We start from the raw sequence: 11,384 nt of genomic DNA, 5'->3' as shown, positions 1-11,384 counted from the left end.
GGCGGGCTGAAATCAGAATCTGTAGGGAATCAGAGAAGTAATAAGGAGCCACTGAATGTTACAAAGTATTGTAGTTACATGGTATGATCTGCGCACCAGGAAAATTACTTTGACCCCTACAGGGAGGGTCAGTTGGGAAGGGAGAAGGATGGAATAGAAAGACAAAATGAATCACTCTCAACATGGGAGAGATGATGAGGGCTGGAACTAGGGAGGTGGCCCTCATCATGGAAAAAAGGAAAGGCATCTGAGAGAAGCGGGTCTGCAATGAACAGGACTTGGCCACTGACTTGTATTCTCCTATCAACCTTGCCAGGCAAACAAGAGTGAATATTATCTCCATTTTACAGAAGGGGAAATTGAGCATCTGAAGGGTTAAGACCATTCAATAAATACTTATGAAAGTCCCTACTATATGCAAGACTAGAGCCTTAGCCAGTGTATCACAGCAAGCTGTCATGGACAGATGACTGTGGAATTCATCCAATCTCTCAGCCTCAGTTTCCTCATTGATAAAAAAGGAAATAACACTACCTATAGTGCCTTTCTCACTACATTGGAAGGCTCAAAGGAGATTGTGGAGAGAAAGTGCCTGGTAAAGCTTGAAGTAAATTCCTAATTGCTTTCCAAGACCATACATAAATGACAGCTATTACTGCACTTATAATTATTGCTAGCAGGGCCAGGACAACCCAAGGTTTCTAATTCCAAAAGTGGTATGTTCAGTATTTCAAAGACCAACCAACATTTTCAGAAACCAGATCCTGTCAACCAAAATCCCATTCAGGCAACAGAACTAGAGGAGGAAGGAACCTGAGAACTGTAGACAGGCCTGGAAAGGGTTAAGCAACTTGTTCAGGGACATGGAATGAAAGGTAGAAGACCTAGGATTTTCACCTCTATCCCCTGGCTCCACATGCAGAGTGCTTCCCACTAGACAATACAGCCTGCTGGCCCTACTTGCTTAACACCATATCCAAATAGCTCTCTTTCTGTCTCTGCCTCTGTTTCTCTCTGTCTCTGTCTCCTCTTGTCTCTCTCTCTCTCCTTTCTTTCCCTCCCCCTTACACACACCACGCGAGCGCGCGCCCCTCCCCCTCAACCTCAATATCCCAGCTGCAGCCATCAGGCCCTGTTCTCCAGGCAGAAACAGAAGCCACAGGCTTAGGGAAAACCACCGGGCACCAGTCCAGTTCTGAAACCCGGCCCTTAAGGCAAAGAGAAGAGGTGCCTTTCTCTGGGATGCTACCTGAAATCTGCCTGTAGGTGGCGCCCTGGTTCATTCACTGCCGCAAGATCAGTCCGGGGCTCCAGGGTTGGCTTCGACTTGCGCTCTCTGTTCAACCTGGTTAACTTGGTCCTTCCTTCCTTCCTTCCCTTCGTGCTTTTAATCAGGGAGCCCAAGCAACTGGAGAGCCCATTAAAGCGATCCATCCTATGTGGCCCCAGCCCTCCACCCCCACCCCAGCTGGCAGCACCTGGGGGACGCAGAGGGGAAGATGCTTCGCAGGAGGGACAAGAATGCTCTGGGCAGATAGGCAAAGGAAGGAGGTGGTCTCTAACCTTGACTTGCAGATGATCAGACTTGGGCTCTGGGCAAGTCACTCAACCTCTTCCAGCCTCGGTTTTCCCACCTGTAAAATGAAGAGGTAGGACTAAGTATTCTGTGATCTCAAATAAATTTATGAGGCAAATGTAAGGCAGAATTTTCTAATTACTGGAGATTCTTAAAAGCTGCCCTTGATATGACTGATTGTCCAAAGCAGGCCTCCCTGGCTATCAGTTCCCATTTCCCTAGTTTTAAGGCTGACAACTCACTTTAAACGTGATCTTCACAACAACCATGGGAAGTGGGTGCAATTATTTTCCCCATTTTGTCGATGAGGAAAGTGAGGCCAACAGGGGTTAAGCCACTTGCCCAGGATGATGTAACTCTATGAGTTCTTTCCTCTATTAGATTGTAAGTTTCTTGATGGAAAGGATTGTCGCTAATTTTTGTATTTGCATTTCCAGTGCCTGGTATGGTGCCCAGAAAATAGTAAATACTTTTGACATTCATATGTAAGGCTCATAAAACTCTTTAGAAACATTCTTTTATTTGAGCCTCACAACAACCCAGGAAGGTGGCTACTCTAGGTATTATTGAGTTCCATTTTACATAGAAGAAAACTGAGGCCCAAAAAAGTGTGCCTTTGGTCTCCTAAGCTTGTATCAGAATGATCATTGGAAGCCCAGTAGTCTCTCTACTACACACCAGTGCCTGCCATGTCTAAGACTCAAATTTGGTTTTAGTTGGCCACTGAAGTTCCTTCTAGCTATAAATTATAAGACATTTGGTTTATTCAAGAGTAGACACTGAAAATCAACTTAGGGTTTTGAGGACCTGGCAGGGGAGAGGCAAGGGACTGTTGAGGGAGAAGCCACCTGCAGGACAAGAAGGAGTTCTTTATCAGGAGGGAAGATGAGCTGCAGCCCTCATCTGAACCCCTACTTCTGCTCCCCTCACTCTTCTTCTGGACCCAAGCACAGACTCAGGCCCGGCCTCCTCAATTCCAATCCCCAAATTGGAAAGAAAACAACAAAAAGTCTGGAACAGACACCCCTGATGATCAGTTTCAGCTGGCACCCCAACCAGCAAGACTGAGAAGGACAAGAGGGAGTGTGTCAGCTGTACCCAGAGCCACAGTATGTCTTGGGTTGGCTTCAAGTCCCATCTTTGACACATACTGACAGGGTGACCCTGGACAAGTCATAGTGCTTTGGGCCACTGTGAACTGGAGAGCAGGCACTTATATATGGTAGTATAGCTTAAATGGAGTACCCTAACCCTATAAAATTATGGGTCTAGATAACTATGCATACATATATATGTAGGTAACAAGAAACATCATGTTTTAAGTTTTATAAAGTGCTTTTCACACTTCATTTCATACAGTATCCATTCTTTTGATAGGGTCAGAGAGAAAGCAAATTGTAAGTTTTCACTCAAAGCCAGCTAGTCAGAAGAAGGCTTGGGGGGAAAGAAGACAAGAAAGAAGGAACTGGTTTCTTTTACACTTTATTGCCCCAGATTCAGGGAAGCTAATGAGGAAGGGAGCAGTGTGTTTGTTCGGGGAAGAGGGAGCCGGGGAGGGAGTAGCAGAGGAAGGGTAGTTTGGGTTTCCCAAGGCAGCTCCTTCAATAGTGGGCTCCGCTGCAGGAATTTCGGCAGCCGCGGTTTGCCTGTGGTTCCAGGTGTGTGCGTCGGTCTCGGGAATTAAGGAAAACTTAAGAGTTTCCAATAGTGCAGCCCGGCTTAGGTGACCTCTAGGAAGACAACTGTTTTGCTTCTCTCAGTGTAGAAGAAGCAGCTCATCGGGGGTGGGAAGGACCCCAGAAAGCAGAGGTTTTCATTCTGCTATAGTTAATAAAAAAAATCATCTTCTGACGGTCGGGTAGCGAGGTAAAAGAAATGGGTAGATCAAAAAGCTGCACGGAAAAACACTAACCTCGTAGTTCTTCTTTTAGCGATAATCTCTTACACCCCGCTCTTTACCCAGTTCTGAAACCTGGTCCAGAACATTTTCATTTGCTTCTTTGGAGAGTTCGAAATTGTTATCCATGAAACTGACAGCGGTCAGAGAGAACTCCAGCGGACGCCTCTCTTTAAAAAATAAAACTCTGTGAAGCTAAAGTTTTCCCTGGTCCCCAAAGGCAATAAAATGTCCCAAAGTTCATCGTTTAGAGGCAAAGATTGTTGCAAAGCTCAGTGTCTTTTCTTTGAAAACCAAAAACAAAACACTTGGAATGAAAGCTTTTCATCCATTTCAAGAAGCTTTTTAAGGTTTCCAGTAAGCAAACCGGTGGGAACAGCTGCTGAGGAAAGAAAAGCTGGGAGCGGGATGCCCCAACTCGCTTTATTTCAACCTTAGCTTCCTACATCTACTGTCATCTTTTGGAAACTTTCTACTCAAATTAAGATGAGGCTATCACCCCCATTTTGAAGTAGGGAGAAAGAGAAACAGAAGAGATCTGTAGGAGAGAGAAATTAACCGACTGCTAACTTTTTTTTCCCCCACAAGGCCCAGATATAATCCCTTAATGTACAGGAAAGGATCAGTCGGATAAGTCTCCAACTGCCTATTTCTTCAGATTGCTTGAAACTGTCCCAACGTTAGGATAAATAAGGCTCGTTCACAAATACAATCTCTCGAAAAAGTTCTAATTCGCTTTAAAGGCACACGACCGACAAGGAGTGACCTCCTCCACCCGCCCGAGGACTTTCTTTGCTCCGGACTTTTCTTAGTAGGGTCGGTGGGGTTCTAACAGGCAGACTAGTTGAGCTGGGGTGTTCCAAAAGCTCTGGATGTCTGTGTACTAAGGAACAGAGAACCTGCTTTCGGGAGCTGAGTGGAGACAGAAAGAAAAGGCAGTTGGTACTGGGGTTCATTGATCATGTACATTTGGTGCTTCTTACCCTTTCTTTTTTTCTCTGTCTTTCCTTTCTTGTTCTTCTTTCATTTTTTTCTTTCTTTTTTTCTCCTTCCTCTCTTTTTTCTTTCTCTTTGTTTCTTACTTTTTCTTTGTTTTTTTTTCTTCCTCCATTTCTTTCTACCTATCTTTCTTTCTTTCATAAAACAAACTAGAAATGGCATATTGAGGCAATCCCCCTGATGTTAAGCAAAGATAACAGACCGTATACATCAGTGTTTCCTACATTCATGCAGCTGCTCGGTGCCAAGAAACTATCAGATTGTGCCGGGGAAAGAGGACAGGAGATTCGAGATTCGGCAGGAAAATAAAATGTGACTTCCGCACCCCTTTACACACTTCTTTAGGGTGAAAACCAGTCAATTGCTCCTGGCTCCCCTGTAACTAAAACTGACATGCGTCGGGGCGCATGAGGAATTGGAAAGAAATTTGCGAGTAGATCTGGAGAGGAATAATAAGAGACCGCCACAATAGTGTGGTGTCCCCACGAGGGACAGGAACGTCGGACGGCCGGGGTTACTAGGCTGGAGAGGTGATGTAGAGAAGAGAAAGAGGGTTGTGGCGAAGACACCCTGCTTTCCTAGAGCAAACATTTGAAACTAGTCTCAAAGTCTGCAAGAAACCCCAGCGCCGCGGCTGATATAGCTTAGCCCAGTAATCGTTGGTACAAAGAGAGCCGTAAATAGATTTCTCTCGTGATCTCTGCAAACTTCTCTTTGCAAACTTTCCCCCCTGCCCGGGCCACCGACTTTTTGTCCCGATTTCTGCAGCTGCGCGGCCTTTTCAGAGCCCCATGAAACCCGTGCGTCCGCGATGCTGGAAAACCGCAAACTCGTCCCGAACTGTGCCTCTAACACCGAACACACAAAACGTAAACAGAGAGAGCGCTAAGGCTTCAGGTCCGTGGGGTGTCCAAATCCAGACATCCTGGGGAGGATGTGGACAGAATCTGGACGATTTTTTTGCTCTCAGAGCCCGTGTGTCTAGCCAGAATGGGCACCCACCCACGAATGTGTATCTGCACACACCTTCCCGAGATCTGAGGCGATCCTACCCGCTAGAGACTAAAGTTGTTGCTGTTGTTTTTTTCCAGAATGGTTATTCGGTGTCAAAGTGTGAGGTTGCTAGGGGCACTCCCAGCTTCCCCACCCCCTCCAACCCAGACAGTTACAAAACACGTGTGTGCGCGACTGGTCCTGGGGAAAGTCTGGTCTGGCTGCCTAAAAGTGGTGAAAAGTTTGCCTTTCTCCCAGCAACCCTGGAGGTCTGTTGGTCTGTTGTTTTCATAGTCTCTGCCGGCCTCCAGTGAGTCAGTCACCCCGATCCCCCGGCTTCACAGCCCCACAATCTCAAGACTTTGCGGTTCAGAAGTTAAAAACTGTGGTTTAGTCATTAATTAGAAAGGGACCCCCACCTTTTGTAATCGTTGATCACCTTCTTCAACTGGGCCTTACCTTGAAAGAGGATTTGCTTTTTCATGCACTGCTGGAAATTCACTCTCAGAGGCTCTACTTCTGAGAAAAGTTTCTTAAAAATTAGAGATATATTGCAATCTCATTAACTCTACAAGTGTGTGGTGAAGCAGACCCTTTTCTTGAAAGAACTGTGCTCTTTTGGAGAGGGCTTGGGACAAGAGAAGGATTGGATAGGATCCACTTCCCCAGAAAAGTGTTTTTCAAATGACCAGATTTTAAAAATATTAATAGAAGTCATAATAATCAGGCATACACGGAAATGCGCTAAAAAAAATCAACCCAAACTTACTCCCTGTTTTTTACAAGACACCCTGGAAATGTGTTTGGCAAGAAGTTTGCTGAGTTGGTTTAATCACAAATTAATGTTTAGATCTAGGCCCAGTCTTGGCCAAGTTTCCAGGGTTCCTACATGGAGTGGGGGACAGGAGGAGGGAATGGGGGAAGGGGAGAAAAATTTCTCACTTCACTGGTTGCCATTACTAAGTTGAGAGAGTCAGAGAGAGCCTTTCTTTTAAAGTACACTACTGTGTTTTGTGTCTCACCATCTCTTGCTGAAAGATCATGCAGAAGAATTACATTTTGCAGCTTTCAAGATGAAAGTAAGAAACAGTGCCTACTTTGGGCTCTCATGAGAGGATTTTTCTGGGGAAGGTCACAGGAGGGTAGAGGGGGAACACTCTCTCTGCATATTCCCCCACTTGATTCTGGGTTCTCTCCTCAGCTCTTCCTTCCTAGCAGGGTAATACATCCTCCCAGTCATCACCTTCAGGCCTAAAGCCCACAGTTCTCATGACCCCAGCTCCCCCACCCTTCTCTTTCAGAACACTTTTCTCAAAGGGCCCTAATTCACCCCAATTGTCCATATTGGAGGGGTTGGAGCTAGGGGTGGAAACAACAGTCCACATGGCTGCTGAACTTTCTGTTACTGGATTTTCCTTACAAGAAAGCTAGTTTGATCACTTAGCTCACTGAGCCTGAGAGAAATCATTGTACTAAAAGGAGCCAATGAAATACTCTCCAGACTTCTTTCTATAGGAGGTCTCAGGATATTTTGCCAAAAAATTTATACTAGGCCAGTTATTTATTTTTTAGAAGGGCAGGGGTGGGGGGAGTAGGTGGGAGAAGATAGAAAGGGAATTTTGACAGGGAGGAGAAAAAAAGGACTTCCTTAATTCCCATGCATATAGTCTCTGTTCTAAGTTATTAGAATAACTTCTTCAGAGTTTCAACTTTGGGAAGTTGTCGGCTGAGAAAGCGGGTCAACTGCTTTCACGTTAAGGTGGTGGGGGGGGTGCATTGCAGTCCTGGATATTTTCGAAGGCCCTTTTTGGGATGCCTCCTATTTCAATATAGCCCACACACAGCCCAAAGTTGGAAGGAGAGGAAGCAGGTAAGGGATTGCTATAGAGGGCATAGAACTGAGGGTTTGGGATTTATTTAGTACTTGTGTTAATTAGATTGACCAAGGGATGATGTTTTATTTTGGTAGTGTTTGGATCAAAAATTACCTTCAGGATCCAGACAAGATGCTTTGGTCAGAGATGGGTGCTTCTACCAGCATCTGGTGCTACCCAGAACCCTCTCGATCTTTGGCCTGCAAGAATAAGACCATCCAACTTCCCTTTTCTCCTGCCTGGGCCTGGCAGGGGAGAAGCCCCGCCTGAGATGCACCTGGCTGGCATTCCTAACACCTCTGGCATCCAGCTGAGGGAAGAAAAGGCAGTTTTAGCAAGCTGTGTGGATTTAAAAGGAGGGGACAATGACCTAACTTTTCCAGGGCTCCAGTATTCAGCATGAAGAAGGTCCCTGCCTGACTCAATATTGGAATACCTAATATGCACACTTCTATAAAAACCACATTGTTCCCCCTCCCATACCTCCCAAATAGAGCCCTGGAGTGGAATCCTTAGGCATTATAGCTCCTTCACTCAAACCCATCCCTGCCATACACATTCCTCTTTTCATCAAGCTAGGAGGGGAATAATATAGAAAGGGCCTTAGAGATCATCCAGGCACAGGTCTTTATTTTGTGGATGAAGAAACTGAGGCCCAGGTTCCAGAACAGGAATGAGGCAAGGAGAGGACTCAGAATGTTCTACAAAACCAAACCCAGAATTCCATTTATTTTTCATTAAACCATTCCTGACTAGATATGAGATAGCGCAAAAAAGAGGTTTGGGACCAAACTGTATTCATCCTGCCTTGAGCTCTTTAAAGAAGAACAGAATGGATTGGAGAGAGGGTGGACAGCAAGAAAAAAAGACATAGTTATAAGCTAGCTTCATTTAAGGAACCCAATATTTTAGAATAGTTTCTTCAAAGATTTTTCTCTTTCCCTCTTTCTTGAAAAGAACATGCATCCTAGTTGAGCAGGATTGGACTAAATAAAACATCAGCCCTGATTCTACTGAATTCCCCACCTTCCCCTTTTAGTAGCTGATTAAGGGTCAGACTGATTGATTTGGGTTAGGAAACATTGGGGTCTGGTATGAATCACCTAGCTGAGTAGAGTCTGTGGGCTTTAGAGTACCATCACGGAAGTCAGCCGACAGACTGATAAAACCTCCCTTAGGCTGATCTGGTCTGCAATTCGTGTGTCTAGGGTGCAGTATGGGACCTGTAGTTCGGACACTGCTGTCTCCCAACCTGGGCCCTGCCCTTGGAGAGTGTCCACACAGACGAAGCAGAGAACTTCGAAATTAACCAGATAATCTGATCCATTCTTCCCCCAAGAGAGTGTTGACCCCCTTTAAGATCCAGGAATTCTCAATTTCCTGTTTCTATCCCCCAAAGCTTAGCACAACGCTTAGCACGTAGTAAATGCTAAATAATTTTTTCATTAATTCATTCATTAATATTTCCCTCGCAAGGAATTTTTTTTTCCTCTCTCCAAATCGTCTTCCTCAACGATCAGACTTGAGTCTTGACTCCTCCTAAGGAGACAGAGCCTGTAACTTGTCAAATAAACGGGAACATTACAAACCTAGAGTGTTTCTGAATCTCCTGCTCGAAAATCCCGGACGTTACCTTTAAGGAAGTCGGGTTCCCACCCCCTTCTCCCATCATGTGATAAGCAGATTGGGTGATCGTCCTCCTCAAATAGCGTTCCATGCGGAATCAATCGGTCCAAGCCAATAACAACCCTTTCCAGCAGGTACTTTCCTGAATGCTACAACCACCTGGGAGCTAATTCTAAGGGCATTGATGAGTATTTACAGCCACGGAGAACTCTAGAACCTCGATTCCTCAGAACCAGCCTAGAATCAGACAATGTACGAGCTGGATACCACCCGAGATCCCAACCCCCTCATTGGAAGGAGGAGGAAACCGCACCCCAAGAGAGAGGAAGTGACTGGCCCAAGGTCACACAACTGTGTAGGGGCAGAGCTAGGCCACAAATCCAGTAGTCCTGGCTCCCATTATGGGGCTTGGGTTTTGGGTTTTTGGCCCCGCGCTACTCCCGCTCACCGAGCAGAGACATTTTGACCAAGAACCCGGGCACGCACTCCATGCTTGGCATACAACACATAATATAGCAGAGGCCGTCTTACGCCTTCCTTACTTGCAGACGTTTCCCCGGGAATGTCTTCACCGCACGTCCTTCCCCTAGCAATCGCAGCAGCCGCCGGCTCCTCTCCACATGCGTGCGCCTTGGCGAAGTAGACAGTTAGCCTAGCTGAACCGAAAGTGCGCATTTCTCCCCGTCTTAAAAAAATAAATAAATAAACTCAACAACCGGAAAGCGGGCTTTGTTTGACTTGTAAGTGATCGGATTCCTTCTGGAGGCTGCGCTCCGCCACTCAGTTTCCCTGAGACGTGACTGTCGCGCAGTCTAGCTTTGTTCAGACTTTATTTCTCCTCGGGCTGCGTCGCCGGCTCGGGTCCCACAGCAAAGGCTGAGGGTGGGGCGGTGGGTCGGGGTGCTGGAGGAGAGGGTAGGGTTGGGCGGGGGGACAGGGCCCTCCCCTCCCCCCCATACACAGTAACTACTGCCGCAGGCATGCCACGGCCGGGCGAGCCCGCACACACGTGTGGAATGCCCATGCAGCTATGGGGAGGGGGCGAGCGCGCGGGTGTCTGCCCGTGTGTCTCCGTGTGCGTGTGGACGCGCGTGTAGACCATTTAAAGTGACAGCACGACCAGACTGACCAAGGCCGAAGCCCGGGCCACTGCTGCGGGCCCATCTTTCAGCGCGCCAGTGTTTTCGCCTGCTTCCTTCAACTGCTGCGGGCGAGCTTACACTGCAGCAAAGGAGTAGGTGGGGAGGGGGGCTCTGACGCGCTGTCGGCTGCAGCGCGGGCGGAGAAGGACCAGAGTGGGGCCGAGAGCCCGGATTGCTCTCGCGCTGACCGAGGTGGCAGGGGGCAAGGGAAGGGCAGGGGCGTCGGGAGCGGCACGCGGGATGCCTATCGATTGGCTGCTTTTGGTACCTGCGCTTTTCCTCCCGCCCCCCCCCCCAACTTGTGGGCTGGGCAGGAGTGGGCTTGGGGTATGCAGAGCAAAGTAGGGGGGCATAGGGGGACCCATCACCTAGGGGGGCAAGCATTTCATTTGTTTCCTTGACAAAAACCAAAATCACTCGAGAAAATGGCTACCAGAGGTTCCCCGAAGAGCAGTACGGTCCTGGGAAGCCTCTCGCGGCTTCTCTCGTCTCCCTGGTCCTCAAGCCCCACCCTGGGGACAGCCCTTGACTACGGTCAAGAGAAGGTGGCTGGCTTTGTGTGCCCTGGTGTGTCTACCCCTCTGTCTCGTCTCTGCTCCCGCCTCACCTGCCACGGTTAGCAAAAATAAAATAAAAAAACTCTCCCCAACAAATCTGCCGCTCGTAAGGAATAGCAGGCTGGCACATCTGCGTTGCAAATATATGGGGGTCGGGGGTCGGGGGCTGAGCTCCTTGTTCCAGCACCGGCCTGCAGAGAGACGGAGACAGTGCCAGCCCCAGCCCCAGCAGCTGCTGGAGTAGCAGCCGTGCCATTGCAGTCATTGCAGGCAGGCTTCGTGACCTACGAAGCTCCCAGCTCACCCGAATGGTGCTGGACCAATGGGGGGAGGGGGTGTCTTCTAGCGAGGCAGCTAAACAACCCAGCCATTAAGAGGCCTCTTAATATGCCCATTAAAAAAAAGAATCCTAACACCCCCAAATCCCACCCTTTCTTTATATAATGATAGAGAAGGAAGGAAAGGAGGGAGAGAAGGAGGGAGGGAGGAAAGAAAAGAAAAAAGAAGTGAGGAAGGACAAAGAAAGAAGGAGAAAATTTTAAAATGTGGCAGAAATTGTAAGTTAGATGGACATAGAACAATACTTCAAGGTTTTGAAGAGGTTAGGAGGATTGAGATTAGAGAAAACTTTTCTCTAATTTTTTTTAACATCAAAGGCTCCCTGCATAGAGAGTCAAGACTTGAATTCCTCATATTTATCGGCTGTATGCCCTTTCAGTA

General features: G+C 47.4%; 1 long non-coding RNA gene across 6 annotated transcripts in view; it reads right to left on the bottom strand.

Annotated features, from left to right (window-relative positions):
• The window catches only part of LOC138164913 (uncharacterized), a 113,297-nt gene extending 103,115 nt beyond the window's left edge, over positions 1-10,182 (bottom strand). For 3 of the 6 annotated variants that reach the window (XR_011169226.1, XR_011169227.1, XR_011169225.1), the window contains exons 1-2: positions 9,508-9,904; positions 1,564-1,634 (exon numbers count right to left, since the gene is read on the bottom strand). This is a non-coding gene — a long non-coding RNA (uncharacterized lncRNA). Of the gene's footprint in view, positions 1-1,563; positions 1,635-9,507 lie in introns of all 6 variants that reach the window. The other 3 variants (XR_011169228.1, XR_011169223.1, XR_011169224.1) reach the window with 3 other exon arrangements.
• Between the last annotated feature and the right edge of the window lie 1,202 nt (positions 10,183-11,384).

This window comes from Petaurus breviceps, unplaced genomic scaffold, assembly GCF_028583685.1.
Source record: "Petaurus breviceps papuanus isolate PSGF00001 unplaced genomic scaffold, PetGlider_PUasm1.0 207, whole genome shotgun sequence".
Taxonomy (NCBI): domain Eukaryota; kingdom Metazoa; phylum Chordata; class Mammalia; order Diprotodontia; family Petauridae; genus Petaurus; species Petaurus breviceps.
The sequence above is the reverse complement of the archived record's forward strand: the minus strand, read 5'-3'. Positions and strand labels throughout refer to the sequence as shown.